We start from the raw sequence: 16589 nt of genomic DNA on the forward strand, positions 1-16589 counted from the left end.
TAAGTTATTTTAACTATAACAAACAAAACATTATATCCAACTCATAATCATTACACTCTTTCCTCACAAAAAAAATCAAAAAAGTCAAAAAGTCAAAAAGCCCTTCTCAAACCAAACTTTTTAACCCAGGATAAAATAGCCAAAAAAACTAAAAAGTTAAAAAGTCAACCCACTTCCCGAACGAAGCCATAATATAGTAGGTTAGTTAAGAATATGTCCAAATTATATAGCCTCTGTTTGGGAAGGAAAAACCCAAGCTTTTTTGGCTAAAATAGCCATAAAAAACAAAATAGACTATTTTAGCCACAAAAAACAAAACATCAAATCCAACCCATAATCATTACAATCCTCTCTCACAAAAAAAGTCAAAAAAGCCAAAAAACCAAAAAATCCTTCCCAAACCAGACTAAAATAGCCCAGACTAAAATAGCCAAAAAGCCAAAAAGCCAACCCACTTACCAAACGGAGGCATAAGTTTGCCACGAACTTTTTGAAAAATTTGATACTCATCCCTTTTAAGATACTTTTTATATTTGTAGTTGAAAATTCAAAATTACTTATATAAAGAAATTTATTTAGAAAGAACATTTAAAAAATAAAAGATTGGTGAAATTACTCTATCAACATGAATTCAATTCAATCCTCATTTTCAACCTATAATTTTCATACTACTCTATGTGTATTTATTTTTTCTCTCTCTCTCTCTCACTACAAAAATTTGAAGTTTTTGCAACGGTACTCGTCGCTAATACTCTTAATGCTCAAAAAACTTTTAGCGACGACAAATGACCTTTAGCTACGACAAAGGAGAGGTCACAACAGAGGGCGTTGCAAAAAAAAAATTAGCAATTATTGCCTTTTGCGAAGGCATTTTACTATCACATACAATATGAAAAAAATTGAGACCGTTTGCCACGATACTGTTTCATCATCGCTAAAAGTTTTATTTGAGACGGCAAAAAATGTTGTCGCAAATTGTTTTTTGTTACAATGGTATGACCACTGTCGCCAATGGTTCTAATATTTTTTGTGACGGTGTGGTGCCGTTGAAAAAAAAAAATTGTAATAAAATTATTAAAAATATTAAAATTACCTGTATTATATGAAAAACAATTAAAAAAAAACTAATAATTGCATAATAATATAAAAATTTCTGTATAGAAATAACAATTTCTCAATACTAAAAATATTCTTGTATTCATAACTACATATCAACAAAATTACCCACTACAAAATGTTCCATGATACATATATAATGTTTAAATACATAATGCCGTTCATAATTCAAAATAACATAAACCAAAATTAAAAGTTTTTCTCATCGTTCTCCGTGGGTAACAAAAGCCAAAGTTAGTCACATTCTTTATAGGCATGCATTCCACAAGAAGCAAACACCTACTCGGGAAATATCTGAAAACAAAAAATAAAAATAATTAATTACAACATAATTATGTGTTAATATGTTAATTACAAAAAAACATAAAAAATTTAACTACTATACAATTACAAAGATAATTAAGTAAATAATTTTGCCAAGACCGAAATCCGGCACCAACTCTCAAACTGGGAACCCGATTTGAGTCTTGTCTTCTCCTACAAGTCTCTCGTACCTAGGCGGTCGTGTGTGCCAAGTTTCATGCTAATCCAACGCTGTTTGGTGATTTTGAGACATCAACACCTCAAATTCTAAGTTTCTTAAAAAACTAGTTTGTCTAGAGTGAAATCCGACACTAACTCTCAAATCGGGAAATCGATTTGAGTCACGTCTTCTCCCACAAGTCTCTCACGTCTAGGCGGTCGGGTGTGCTAAGTTTCGTGCTAATCCGATGCCGTTTGGTAATTTTGGAGTGTCAACACCTCGAATTCTAAATTTCTTAAGAAATTGGTTTGTCTAGAGTGAAATCCGACTCTAACTCATAAATCAGGAACCCAATTCGAGTACCGTCTTCTCCCACAAGTTTCTCGTGCCTAGGCGGTTGTGTGTGCCAAGTTTCGTGCTACTCCGATGCCATTTGGTGAATTTGAGGCGTTAACACCTCAAATTCTAAGTTTCTTAAGAAACTAGTTTGTCTAGAGTGAAATCTGGCTCTAACTCCCAAATTAGGAACCTGATTTGATTCCTGTCTTCTCCCACAAGTCTTTCGTGCCTAGGCGGTCATGTGTGCCAAGTTTCTTGCTAATCTGACGCTGTTTGGTGATTTTGGGGCTTCAACACATCAAATTTTAAGTTTCTTAAGAAATTAGTTTGTCTAGAGTGAAATCCGGCTCTAACTCTCAAACCAGGAACTCGATTCGAGTCCCGTCTTCTCCCATAAGTCTCTCGTGCCTAGGCGGTCGTGTGCGCCAAGTTTCATGCTACTTCGACGCCATTTGGTGATTTTGGAGCATTAACACCTCGAATTCTAAGTTTCTGAAGAAACTAGTTTGTCTAGAGTGAAATCCGGCTCTAACTCGCAAACCGGGAACCCGATTCGAGTCCCATCTTCTTCCACAAGTCTCTCATGCCTAGGCAGTCATGTGTGCCAAGTTTCGTGCTAATCCGACGCCGTTTGTCGATTTTGGGGCGTCAACACCTCGAATTCTAAGTTTCTTAAGAAACTAGTTTGCCTAGAGTGAAATTCGATTCTAACTCCGAAATTGGGAACCCGATTCGAGTTCTATCTTCTCCCACAAGTCTCTCGTGCCTAGGCGGTCATGTGTGCCAAGTTTCGTGCTACTCCGACGCCGTTTGGTGATTTTGAGGCGTTAACAACTCGAATTCTAAGTTTTTTAAAAAACTAGTTTGTCTAGAGTGAAATCCGACTCTACTCCCAAACCAAGAACCCGATTTGAGTCCCCGTCTTCTCCCATAAGTCTCTCATGCCAAGGTGGTTGTGTGTGAAATGTTTCATGCCACTCCGACACCATTTGGTGATTTTGGGACGTTAACACCTTGAATTCTAAGTTTCTTAAGAAACTAGTTTGTCTGGATTGAAATCCGGGTCTAGCTCCCAAATCGGGAACTCGATTCGAGTTCCATCTCCTCCCACAAGTTTCTCGTGCCTAGCCAGTCGTGTGAAAAGTTTCGTGCTACTCCAATGCTGTTTGGTGATTTTGAGGCGTTAACATCTTGAATTCTAAGTTTCTTAAGAAACTAGTTTGTCTAGAGTGAAATCCGGCTCTAACTCCTAAACCGGGAACTCGATTCGAGTCCCATCTTCTCCCACAAGTCTCTCATGCCTAGGTAGTCGTGTGTGTCAAGTTTCGTGCTAATCCAAAGCCGTTTGGTGATTTTGGGATGTCAACACCTCAAATTCTAAGTTTCTTAAGGAATTAGTCGATCGTAAATCTTTCTCCCTACATACAAGTCAAGTGATACTATGTTACTGTAAAGACCATTCCCAGGTGATTAATCATTTTAAAATACTGTGTTTAGATGCTTACTAAACTCTAATCTAATAGCCCTTGCCAGACACCCACTCAGTTAATTTGAATTTGTAGAAAATTATGGATATTAATGTTGCTAGATGGCCAATTTATGTAGATGATTGTGATGTCATCATGCTATTATGTCATAGTATTTTATTCTCCAATATAAGATGAAGCAGACAATGGATACGGTGGGGGGCCAGGCAGCAATCTTCCATTTTGAAGAGCAAGATTCGTATTGATGGTGCAAACCTTCGTATGCTGCGAACTCCACTGACACTAATTTCAAGAACCATTCTGCCAAAATTAATTTTCCTATTTAACATAAAGAGCTTCTTATCTGAAATAATATCACAGCCAAGGCATGCAAGAAGAATATCAATCTCACGGTTATTGCAACTTTAGATCGATGTATCTTTATAATTTAAAGAGTTCTTACCTGCTGTTAAAGAACAACTCCAACAAGTCATATGTGGCAGAAGTGTTCAGCTTATTTATAATATGCAATGCATGAGAAGATACGAGAAGAAAACTAACAAAAATCTCAATCAAAAATTCATAACGGAAGTTGAATAAGATATGGTCCAAATCTCACCCATACTATCTACCATGAAGAATATTTCTAAAGAACTAAGAAAGAATAATACAATTCCTAAAACATATAGACAATAACATATAATTCAAATTCGATAAGAGGAAAGCACTGTAACTCAGTAATTGGACAATGCAAAAGCAAAGCATGCATTAAAATTAATTAAAGTGTACCAAAAAAGTGTTCAATTTCCCATCCCCAAGGCTATGGCCTCCGATGCGCCAAAAAAAGTGTACCAATCTTGCATTAAAAATGCTTATACCTGTACTCGAAGAAGAGCTTCCTACCATCCACAACAAGACCTTTGTCTCCAAGTTTATCCATCATTGCACGTGCAACTCCCTATTTCACAACAATTTAACTCACATGTGCCTTTCATAATGCCAAACTATCAAATGCTGACATGATATGCTTAATCGATACCACAGAAGGGAAATCAATAAAAGCAAAGCCATGAGAGATGCCTGAATTGCATTCTTTGATCACGTGAACATGGCGAAGTTGTCCCCATTCAGCTTATTGATGGTAAAAGTAATGAGATGTAGCCAATGTAGTAAACTAAAAGAATTAACAAATGAAGTAATTAAAAATATTGAGTAGAAAAGTACAATGATCTGGTATAAATCTTCCTCAGTTGTCTTCTATGAGAGACCCTTCACAACAACAGTAGCATGATTAAGACCTCATACAAATTATTTGGGTTTAGCAGAGGAATTATTGTTCACCAGCCACACAGAGTTAGGTTCATTAGCTTACACACAATACTTAGGTGATGTTTAAACCCACTAATGTAATTGAGTAAATAGAGAGAAACTCTGATTAGCGGTGGACGAGAATTTAAGGTCAAAAAATTTCTCCACTAAGTAATCATATGAACAAAATATAGAGGTGCGTATTGATTCTCTTGAAATTAGCTTAACAATGCCCAATACCAGAGTTTAAGGGCTGAAAATTATAAAAATGCAACAAGAGTCAACCAAGTTCCAAAAACGAATACTAGTATTAGTCAATAACAAATGAAATAGACATTTTCTTACTAAGCTAATTAGACATAAATTGTTACTCAAAAAAATGCAAAATGTAAATGAAGTTACATTGTAGGAATTGGTCTAATTCCGGGGAACACCATCCAATATGCACCTTATAACATACAAACTAGGGGAGGGACCACCTTATATTAAATCACCACCTTATACCAAATCACCACCTTATACCGCTTTCTCCTGGGAACACCATCTTCCTTATAACAGAACAAAAATGCCAGAGTTCAAAAAAAACACCCCATCTTCCTCAACATTCAAAACTAGCACAAAAAATCATAAACCCACTAAAAAAACCGAAGAGTTCAAAAGGATTAATGTGAATTAAAACCAACAAAATTAATCATAAACCCATCAAAATTAATAACAAACCCATCAAAAATATTAAAATACTCTCACCCATATTAGTTTTAAATCCATTAAAAAAACAAAAAGCAAAAGGATACAAATATAAATAGAGAGAGTTTTTTGATACTTACCTTTTGCCGATAAGGAACTTGATGGATTGCTGGGTGAGTGATTAGTGTATTTGCTTTGGCAATTTCTTCTGATTGTGAATCTAATCGTGCTTTACACCGTCTTAATTTACAAACAAAAGAAACCCTAATTTTTTTTGGCGAATTAAAGAAGATTACAATTTACAAAATGTATAGTCTCAGAGAAGTTTTCAGATATAGAGGAAAGGAGAAGAGGAGATCAATCGAAGAATGAACGGAAAGAGTAGATATTGTCGTTGTCGGAGATCAATGAACGTCAATTAGCTGAAATCCTCGTCACCGCTGTTGCCACTGCTAGCCTTCGTCACTCGCTACTCACCGTCGTCGCTCACTGCTCGCCGCCGTCCCCTCTTGCTGCTGCTGCCACTGTCGCTGCTTGCGAGAGAGAGAGAGAGAGAGGGCTGATTTCCCTGACTATGCCATTTTCAGAACGTTAGTCCCAATGTTTTTATCTTTATTTCTATAATAGGTAAAACGATTTTAGCAATGCCGTTTTTTAGAAGATGACTTTTTAAAAGCCGTATTTTGTGATTAAAATAATGATAATATTTGAACATAGAAAACAATTTTAGAAAAATTGATTTTAATTAAGTTTTTAATTAATTCTGAATTAATTAAAAATGATTTTGGTAAAATCGTTTTTATATTAATTTTTTTTTAATTTATATTTTTAACATAAATATTTTTTAACCAAAAATATTTTTAATAAAAAACGGTTTTGATAAAACCGTTTTTACATTAATTTTTTTAATTTATATTTTCAACATAAATATTTTTTAACCAAAAATATTTTTAATAAAAAAATGGTTTTGATAAAACCGTTTTTACATTAATTTTTTTTAATTTATATTTTCAACACAAATATTTTTTGACCAAAAATATTTTTAATAAAAAACGGTTTTGGTAAAACCGTTTTTACATTAATTTTTTTTAATTTATATTTTCAACATAAATATTTGTTGACCAAAAATATTTTTAATAAAAACGATTTTAGAAAAGTCGTTTTTTGACCAAAAATATTTTTAGTAAAAAACAATTTTGGTAAAACCGTTTTTACATTAATTTTTTTTAAAAATATTTGCAACATAAATATTTTTTGTCCAAAATTTTTTTAATAAAAAACGGTTTTATAAAAGTCGTTTTATAAAACGTATTTACCCGTTTTCACAAATTTTTTTTTAAATTATTTTTTCTCATGTGGGCAGTTTGGACTTGGAAATCAAAAGATGAGTAAGAGAGCAGTAATTCCAATGCATTCAAAGATGGGTTTCTTTAGAAAATTACAGAACAAATAAAAATAAAAATTAAAACGTAATGCCGAGGCTTTTCCCATATTAAGCCAATTTATCAACTTAATTTCCAAACTAGGCCTAGTTTGGACGAAATTCCCAAACTAGGCTAAAGCGCTATTACAAATCACGCTTTCACTGTTTAGGGCCGAAAGTTTGATGAACAATGAAAGCGCTATTAGAAACCGTGCTTTTAATTAAGAAAGCATGGTTGCAAACCACGCTTTTAACATATTTTTTTTTTTCTGAAGAAAATGTGGTTCCAAACCACACTTTCACTGTGCATGTCGTTTAAGTTGTTTTTTTTGATGAAAGCGTGGTTCTAAACCACACTTTCACTGTGCATATTGTTTAAGTTTGTTTTTTGAAGAAAACGTGATTGTGAATCACGCTTTCAGTGTTCACTACAAGAAGCGTGGATTGAAACCACGCTTTCACTGTTCACTACAATAAGCGTGGATTGAAACCATGCTTTCACTGTTCATTTAAAATTTTTTTTAATTTTTTTTTCTGTTGTCATTGTTTTGGTGATAATGTAATTCATTAAAAAAAAAATTTCTTCTGTCTTTGTGTTGGGTTAGAAGGTGTAATTTAGAAATTTTTTTTGTCTTTACTAAAGCCGTTTTCATGTAAATTTTTTTTATTTTTTGTTTTGTTTTGTCTTTGTTTTGGGTTAGAAGGTAATAATGTAATTAATAATTTTTTTTTTGGCTTTACTAAAGGCGTTTTCATGTTAAATTTTAATTTTTGTCTTTTGTCTAAGGTGTTTCGCTTATTTCATAAAACTGATGTTGTGCAATGAATGAATGAATGTAAAGGTTATTTGTTTTATTCAATTGGTAGTGTAGTTTTTTGTAAGAATGAGAACGTTATTTGTTATATCCAATGAATAATGGTTACATTATTGGGTTCTCACGATTGAGAAGATGAACAAGTTAAGAAAATGTGTATTTCTCCTAAAATAAATTTTGTCAACATTTTTGTAATAAAACTTAATACATAATATACAAAGTCACTAATTTACTAAATACTCATACAGGCATGAAAACAATATAACTGAAGTTGCAAATGTAACAGTTTTCAGTTACATAGGTAGTACAGACCTAAGTCTCCCACAAAAATACATTCTGGACACCATGAACTGAACACACAATACATACATCCTAGACATCCTGAACTGAACACACAATACATAAACATAATAGTTAGACAGACAAATATTAGGCAGACAATCTGGCAAACTCATTACGGAAATACTTAGTCTAACACAGACATTACATATTGATGCATGACCTAATATTGCCAAAGTGTAGACATTAACACCTAATTTGAGCTTTAATCGGCAGGTGGCTCAGAGTCTGAATAATCCGAAAGCTCAGCGTCAAAAACAAGTTCAGGATCCTCCATGATACCCTTGATAGCCGCAACATTTGGTTCTGTTCTGTTCTTCTGGGCAACCTTCTTAACTATGTATAGCTGCATATCGCGGGCTAACCTACGGCGCATTTGAGAAATCTCACGTTGTAATCTTTCACATAGTCGATCAACATTATCAGGATCTTCCTTTTGGATCTCAACAGAACGTGCTTTTGGCACCTCCAGTCGATTTTCCCGACATAATCTTTCCATTTGCACTCGCTCTATAAATAGTGCGGGCCACTTGAGACGAGCAGCGTCAGATAAACCATATCCTGTTTGATTGTCAGATGGCTCCATACATGAACCTCCTTGAACTCGATAATACTTGGGCATCAAAAAATGTCGCTTCCCAAACCTATCACGATAAGCACAAGCATAATCTAAAACATGTATTCCCACTCCCTCCCATGAATCGTCTTCAGCATCGCCAAGTCCCTTTTCTCCTCCTTGTCGTGAACTGTTACCCCTTTGCAAGTTCCTACCACCTTTGCGATTCCCACTTCCTCCCATGAGTCATGTAGCCATGCTAATTTTTTTAAAACAAATGAACGATAATTTCGTAGGGCGAAATGAGTTGTAAGGTTATGTCTTCACCTTTAGTCGTTTATAAAGTTGGTTATGAACGGCTTTAGAAAGATGCCTCTGTATGACAATCCCACATATACGAACAAGGTATGAGTTGTCACTAGAATGAAAAAACAGAGAAAAGCAAATACAGTGTACCAAGTCACTTGACCTGACAATCCATCTGCATATACCGACAAAATAAGGGCATGCTTACTGTAAGGTAAATCAGTGAATTCACTGTTGCCATGTGACTTTCTGAATTGAGAATCCCACATCTATCAATAAGAGATGAGTTGTCACTGTAATAAAAAAATTGAGAAAACTAAAGCCTGTGCACCAAGTCACATGACTTGACAATCCATCTGCATATACCGACAAAATAAGGGCATGCTCACTGTAAGGTAAATTAGTGAATTCACTGTTACCATGTGACTTTCTGAATTGAGAATCCCACATATATCAACAAGAGGTGAGTTGTCACTGTAATAAAAAAATCGAGCAAAAATCGAGAAAACCAAAACCTGTGCACCAAGTCACATGACTTGAAAATCCATCCGCATATACTGACAAAATAAGAGCATGCTCACTGTAAGGTAAATCAGTGAATTCACTGTTGCCATGTGACTTCCTGAATTGAGAATCCCTCATATATCAAAAAGAGGAGAGTTGTCACTGTAGCAAAAAAATCGAGCAAAAAATCGAGAAAAACCAAAGCATGTGCACCAAGTCACATGACTTGACAATCCATCTGCATATACCGACAAAATAAGGGCATGCCCACTGTAAGGCAAATCAGTGAATTCACCGTTCCTATGTGACTTTCTGAATTGAGAACCCCACATATATCAATAAGAGGTGAGTTGTCACTGAAATAAAAAAATCAAGCCAAAAATCGAGAAAACCAAAGCCTGTGCACCAAGTCACATGACTTGACAATCCATCTGCATATACCGACAAAATAAGGGCATGCTCACTGTAAGGTAAATCAGTGAATTCACTGTTGCCATGTGACTTTCTGAATTGAGAATCCCACATATATCAATAAGAGGTGAGTTGTCACTGTAATAAAAAAATCAAGCAAAAAATCGAGAAAACCAAAGCCCGTGCACCAAGTCACATGACTTGACAATCCATCTGCATATACCAACAAAATAAGGGCACGCTCACTGTAAGGTAAATCAATGAATTCACTGTTGCCAAGTGACTTTCTGAATTGAGAATCCTACATATATCAATAAGAGGTGAGTTGTCACTGTAATAAAAAAATCAAGCAGAAAATCGAGAAAACCAAAGCCTGTGCACCAAGTCACATGACTTGACAATCCATCTCCATATACTGACAAAATAAGGGCATGCTCACTGTAAGGTAAATCAGTGAATTCACTGTTGCCATTTGACTTTCTGAATTGAGAATCTCACATATATCAATAAGAGGTGAGTTGTCATTGTAATAAAAAAATCGAGCAAAAAATCGAGAAAACCAAAGCCTGTGAACCAAGTCACATGACTTGACATTCCATCTGCATATATCGACAAAATAAGGGCATCCTCACTGTAAGGTAAATCAGTGAATTCACTGTTGCCTTGTGACTTTCTGAATTAAGAATCCCACATATATCAATAAGAGGCGAGTTGTCACTGTAATAAAAAAATCGAGCAAAAAATTGAGAAAACCAAAACATGTGCACCAAGTTACATGACTTGACAATCGATCTGCATATACCGACAAAATAAGGGCATGCTCACTGTAAGGGAAATCAGTGAATTCACTGTTGCCATGTGACTTTCTGAATTAAAAATTCCACATATATCAATAAGAGGTGAGTTGTCGCTGTAATAAAAAAATCGAGCAAAAAATTAAAAAAACCAAAGCCTGTGCACCAAGTCACATGACTTGAAAATCCATCTGCATATACTGACAAAATAAGAGCATGCTCACTGTAAGGTAAATCAATGAATTCACTGTTGCCATGTGACTTTCTGAATTGAGAATCCCTCATATATCAAAAAGAGGTGAGTTGTCACTGTAACAAAAAAATCGAGCAAAAAATCGAGAAAAACCAAAACATGTGCACCAAGTCACATAACTTGACAATCCATCTGCATATACCGACAAAATAAGGGCATGCTCACTGTAAGGCAAATCAGTGAATTCACCGTTCCTATGTGACTTTCTGAATTGAGAACCCCACATATATCAATAAGAGGTGAGTTGTCACTGAAATAAAAAAATCAAGCCAAAAATCGAGAAAACCAAAGCCTGTGCCCCAAGTCACATGACTTGACAATCCATCTGCGTATACCGACAAAATAAGGGCATGCTCACTGTAAGGTAAATCAGTGAATTCATTGTTGCCATGTGACTTTCTGAATTGAGAATCCCACATATATCAATAAGAGGTGAGTTGTCACTGTAATAAAAAAATCAAGCAAAAAATCGAGAAAACCAAAGCCTGTGCACCAAGTCACATGACTTGACAATCCATCTGCATATACCAACAAAATAAGGGCACGCTCACTGTGAGGTAAATCAATGAATTCACTGTTGCCATGTAACTTTCTGAATTGAGAATCCTACATATATCAATAAGAGGTGAGTTGTCACTGTAATAAAAAAATCGAGCAGAAAATCGAGAAAACCAAAGCCTGTGCACCAAGTCACATGACTTGAGAATCCATCTGCATATTCTGACAAAATAAGGGCATGCTCACTGTAAGGTAAATCAGTGAATTCACTGTTGCCATTTGACTTTCTGAATTGAGAATCTCACATATATCAACAAGAGGTGAGTTGTCATTGTAATAAAAAAATTGAGCAAAAAATCAAGAAAACCAAAGCCTGTGCACCAAGTCAACTGACTTGACAATACATCTGCATAAACCGACCAAATAAGGGCATGTTCACTGTAAGGTAAATCAGTGAATTCACTGTTGCCATGTGACTTTCTGAATTGAGAATCCCACATATATCAATAAGAGGTGAGTTGTCACTGTAATAAAAAAATCGAGCAAAAAATCGAGAAAACCAAAGCCTGTGCACCAAGTCACATGACTTGACAATCCATTTGCATATACCGAGAAAATAAGGGCATCCTTACTGTAAGGTAAATCAGTGAATTCATTGTTGCCATGTGACTTTCTGAATTGAGAATCCCACATATATCAATAAGAGGTGAGTTGTCACTGCAATAAAAAAATCGAGTAAAAAATTGAGAAAACCAAAACATGTGCACCTAGTTACATGACTTGACAATCGATCTGCATATACCGACAAAATAAGGGCATGCTCACTGTAAGGGAAATCAGTGAATTCACTGTTGCCATGTGACTTTCTGAATTAAAAATTCCACATATATCAATAAGAGGTGAGTTGTCGCTGTAATAAAAAAATCGAGCAAAAAATTAAGAAAACCAAAGCCTGTGCACGAAGTCATATGACTTGACAATCCATCAGCATATACTAACAAAATAAGAGCATGCTCACTGTAAGGTAAATCAGTGAATTCACTGTTGCCATGTGACTTTCTGAATTGAGAATCCCACATATATCAATAAGAGGTGAGTTGCCACTGTAATAAAAAATCGAGCCAAAATTCGAGAAAACCAAAGCTTGTGCACCAAGTCACATGGCTTGTCAATCCATCTGCGTGTACCGACAATATAAGGGCATGCTCATTGTAAACTAAATCAGTGAATTCACTATTGCCATGTGACTTTCTGAACTGAGAATCCCACATATATCAATAAGAGGTGAGTTGTCCCTTTAATAAAAAAATCGAGCAAAAAATCGAGAAAACCAAAGCCTGTGTACTAATCACATGACTTGACAATCCATCTGCATATACCAACAAAATAACGGCATGCTCACTGTAAGGAAAATCTGTGAATTCACTGTTGCCATGTGACTTTCTGAATTGAGAATCCCACATATATCAATAAGAGGTGAGTTGTCATTGTAATAAAAATATCGAGCAAAAAATCGAGAAAACCAAAGCTTGTGCACCAAGTCACATGACTTGACAATCCATCTGCATATACCGACAAAATAAGGGCAAGCTCACTGTAAGGTAAATCAGTGAATTCACTGTTGCCATGTGATTTTCTGAATTGAGAATCCCACATATATCAATAAAAGTGAGTTGTCACTGTAATATAAAAATCAAGCAAAAAATCGAGAAAACTAAAGCCTGTGCACCAAGTCACATGACTTTACAATCCATCTGCATATACCGACAAAATAAGGGCATGCTCATTGTAAGGTAAATCAGTGAATTCATTGTTGCCATGTGACTTTCTGAATTGAGAATCCCACATATATCAATAAGAGGTGAGTTGTCACGGTAATAAAAAAATCGAGCAAAAAATCGAGAAAATCAAAGCCTGTGCACCAAGTCACATGACTTGACAATTCATCAGCATATACCGACAAAATAAGGGCATGCTCACTGTAAGGTAAATCAGTGAATTCACTGTTGCCATTTGACTTTCTGAATTGAGAATCTCACATATATCAGTAAGAGGTGTGTTGTCACTGTAATAAAAAAATTGAGCATAAAATCGAGAAAAACAAAGCCTGTGCACCAAGTCAAATGACTTGACAATCCATCTGCATATACCGACAAAATAAGGGCATGCTCACTGTAAAGTAAATCAGTGAATTCACTGTTGCCATGTGACTTTCTGAATTGAGAATCCCACATATATCAATAAGAGGTGAGTTCTCACTGTAATAAAAAACTTGAGCAAAAAGTCGAGAAAACCAAAGCCTGTGCACCAAGTCACATGACTTGACAATCCATCTGCATATACCGACAAAATAAGGGCATCCTCACTGTAAGGTAAATCAGTGAATTCACTATTGCGATGTGACTTTCTGAATTGAGAATCCCACATATATCAATAGAGGGTGAGTTGTCACCGTAATAAAAAAATCGAGCAAAAAATTGAGAAAACCAAAACCTGTGCACCAAGTAACATGACTTGACAATCCATCTGCATATACCGACAAAATAAGGACATGCTCACTATAAGGGAAATCAGTGAACTCACTGTTGCTATGTGACTTTCTGAATTAAAAATCCCACATATATCAATAAGAGGTGAGTTGTCGCTGTAATAAAAAAAATCGAGCAAAAAATTGAGAAAACCAAAGCTTGTACACCAAGTCACATAACTTGACAATCCATCTGCATATACCAACAAAATAAGAGCATGCTCACTGTAAGGTAAATCCGTGAATTCACTGTTGCCATGCGACTTTCTGAATTGAGAATCCCACATATATCAATAATAGGTGAGTTGTCACTGTAGTAAAAAAATCGAACCAAAAATCGAGAAAACCAAAGCCTGTACACCAAGTCACATGACTTGACAATCCATCTGCATATACCAACAAAATAAGGGCATGCTCACTGTAAGGTAAATCATTGAATTCACTGTTGCCATGTGACTTTCTGAATTGAAAATCCCACATATATCAATAAGAGGTGAGTTGTCACTTTAATAAAAAAATCGAGCAAAAAATCGAGAAAACCAAAGCCTTTGCACCAAGTCACATGACTTGACAATCCATCTGCATATACCGACAAAATAAGGACATGCTCACTGTAAGGTAAATTTGTGAATTCACTGTTGCCATGTGACTTTCTGAATTGAGAATCCCACATATATCAATAAGAGGTGGGTTCTCACTGTAATAAAAAAATCGAGCAAAAAATTGAGAAAACCAAAGCATGTGCACCAAGTCACATGAGTTGACAATCCATCTGCATATACCGACAAAATAAGGGCATGCTCATTGCAAGGTAAATTAGTGAATTCACTGTTGCCATGTGATTTTCTGAATTAAGAATCCCACATATATCAATAAGAGGTGAGTTGTCACTATAATATATAAATCGAGCAAAAAATCAAGAAAACCAAAGCCTGTGCACCAAGTCACATGACTTTACAATCCATCTGCATATATCGACAAAATAAGGGCATGCTCACTGTAAGGTAAATCAGTGAATTCACTGTTGTCATGTGACTTTTTGAATTGAGAATCCCACATATATCAATAAGAGGTGAGTTGTCACTGTAATAAAAAAATCGAGCAAAAAATCGAGAAAACCAAAGCTTGTGCACCAAGTCACATGACTTGACAATCCATCTGCATATACCGACAAAATAAGGGCATGCTCACTGTAAGGTAAATCAGTGAATTCACTGTTGCCATGTGACTTTCTGAATTGAGAATCCCACATATATCAATAAGAGGTGAGTTGTCACTGAAATAAAAAAATCGAGAAAACCAAAGCCTGTGCACCAAGTCACAGGACTTGACAATCCATCTACATATACCGACAAAATAAGGCCATGCTCACTGTATGGTAAATCAGTGAATTCACTGTTGACATGTGACTTTTTGAATTGAGAATCCCACATATATCAATAAGAGATGAGTTGTCACTGTAATAAAAAAATCGAGTAAAAAATCGAGAAAACCAAAACCTGTGCACCGAGTCACATGACTTGACAATCCATCTGCATATACCGACAAAATAAGGGCATGCTCACTGTAAGGCAAATCAGTGAATTCACTGTTGCCATGTGAGTTTCTGAATTGAGAATCCCACATATATCAATAAGAGGTGAGTTGTCACTGTAATAAAAAAATCGAGCAAAAAATCAAGAAAACGAAAGCCTGTGCACCAAGTCACATGACTTGACAATCCATCTGCATATACCGACAAAATAAGGGCATGCTCACTGTAAGGTAAATCAATGAATTCACTGTTGCCATGTGACTTTCTGAATTGTCACTGTAATCAGAAAGGAAACTTATGTAGGCAATATTGTGTTTCACTTAGCTATGCATCATTCGTTGTTACGACCAACTATTTGTATTTCATTGAAAAGTATGACTACTTGAATTTTTGTTGTCATTTGGAACTATTTTAAAATCAACTTTTGAATATTCAATTTGTAATATTTTGGGAAACATTTACAACATCAACTGAACATTGGTCGTAACGTACCCATCCGCTGATCAATCGTAACAAATTTGTAAATCCCACGCACGCCCATTTTACCCCATATAAAAAGGGAAGATTATTTGTTATTTAGATTTTTTCTGGAAATCACTCGTAATAAATTTGCGAATCTCATGCACAACCACTTAACGCAATAGTATTGGAAGACTAGTGTATGAAAATATTGTTGGAATGAAAATGTAATTGAATATAAAAGTATTGGGTTAAAATGTAATTTATGCAAATAGATGATCCGTATGGTTTTGTATTTTGAAATGAATATTATAATTACATTTTTTAAAAGAGTTTGTCAAACTTAGAATTTTGTTTGCTTGTATATATTAAAAATAATTTATTAATCTCCCAACCGGACCAACCACTTGGCTTTGAGCTTGTTTGTCCAACCCCCAAGTTTAGTTTTTTGTCAACCCCCCATTTCTTACCAGAGTCATCATTTTGACTGGACTTCCAGAAATTGAAAGGCGGCTCTTTCGTCTTTCTTGATGGAGATTGAAATTCTTTAAGAAGAGGATCACTATTTGAGGAGCACCAGTTAAGGAAAACTTTTGACTGAGCTACCTGTTCTGTTTTATGTGTTGTTGAATGCGGTAGTTCGTGTGTCTGGACTTTATTAGTCCCCCAACTGGACCAACCACTTGACTTTGAGCTTGTTTGTCCAGCCCCCAAGTTTAGTTTTTTGTCAACCTCCCATTCCTTACCAGAGTCATCATTTTGACTGGACTTCCAGAAATTGAAAGGCGACT

The 16589-nt window shown here is 35.4% G+C and overlaps 1 long non-coding RNA gene across 1 annotated transcript; it reads right to left on the reverse strand.

The window, feature by feature from the left end:
* Positions 1–1160: 1160 nt before the first annotated feature.
* On the reverse strand, positions 1161–4558 carry LOC145798848 (uncharacterized). Its single transcript, XR_014340613.1, has 2 exons — positions 4263–4558; positions 1161–1410 (listed from the first exon to the last, which is right to left on the reverse strand). It is a non-coding gene; the product is annotated as an uncharacterized LOC145798848 (long non-coding RNA).
* Between the last annotated feature and the right edge of the window lie 12031 nt (positions 4559–16589).

This window comes from Camellia sinensis, chromosome 9, assembly GCF_055761805.1.
Source record: "Camellia sinensis isolate YWXY chromosome 9, ASM5576180v1, whole genome shotgun sequence".
In the NCBI taxonomy this organism is placed as follows: domain Eukaryota; kingdom Viridiplantae; phylum Streptophyta; class Magnoliopsida; order Ericales; family Theaceae; genus Camellia; species Camellia sinensis.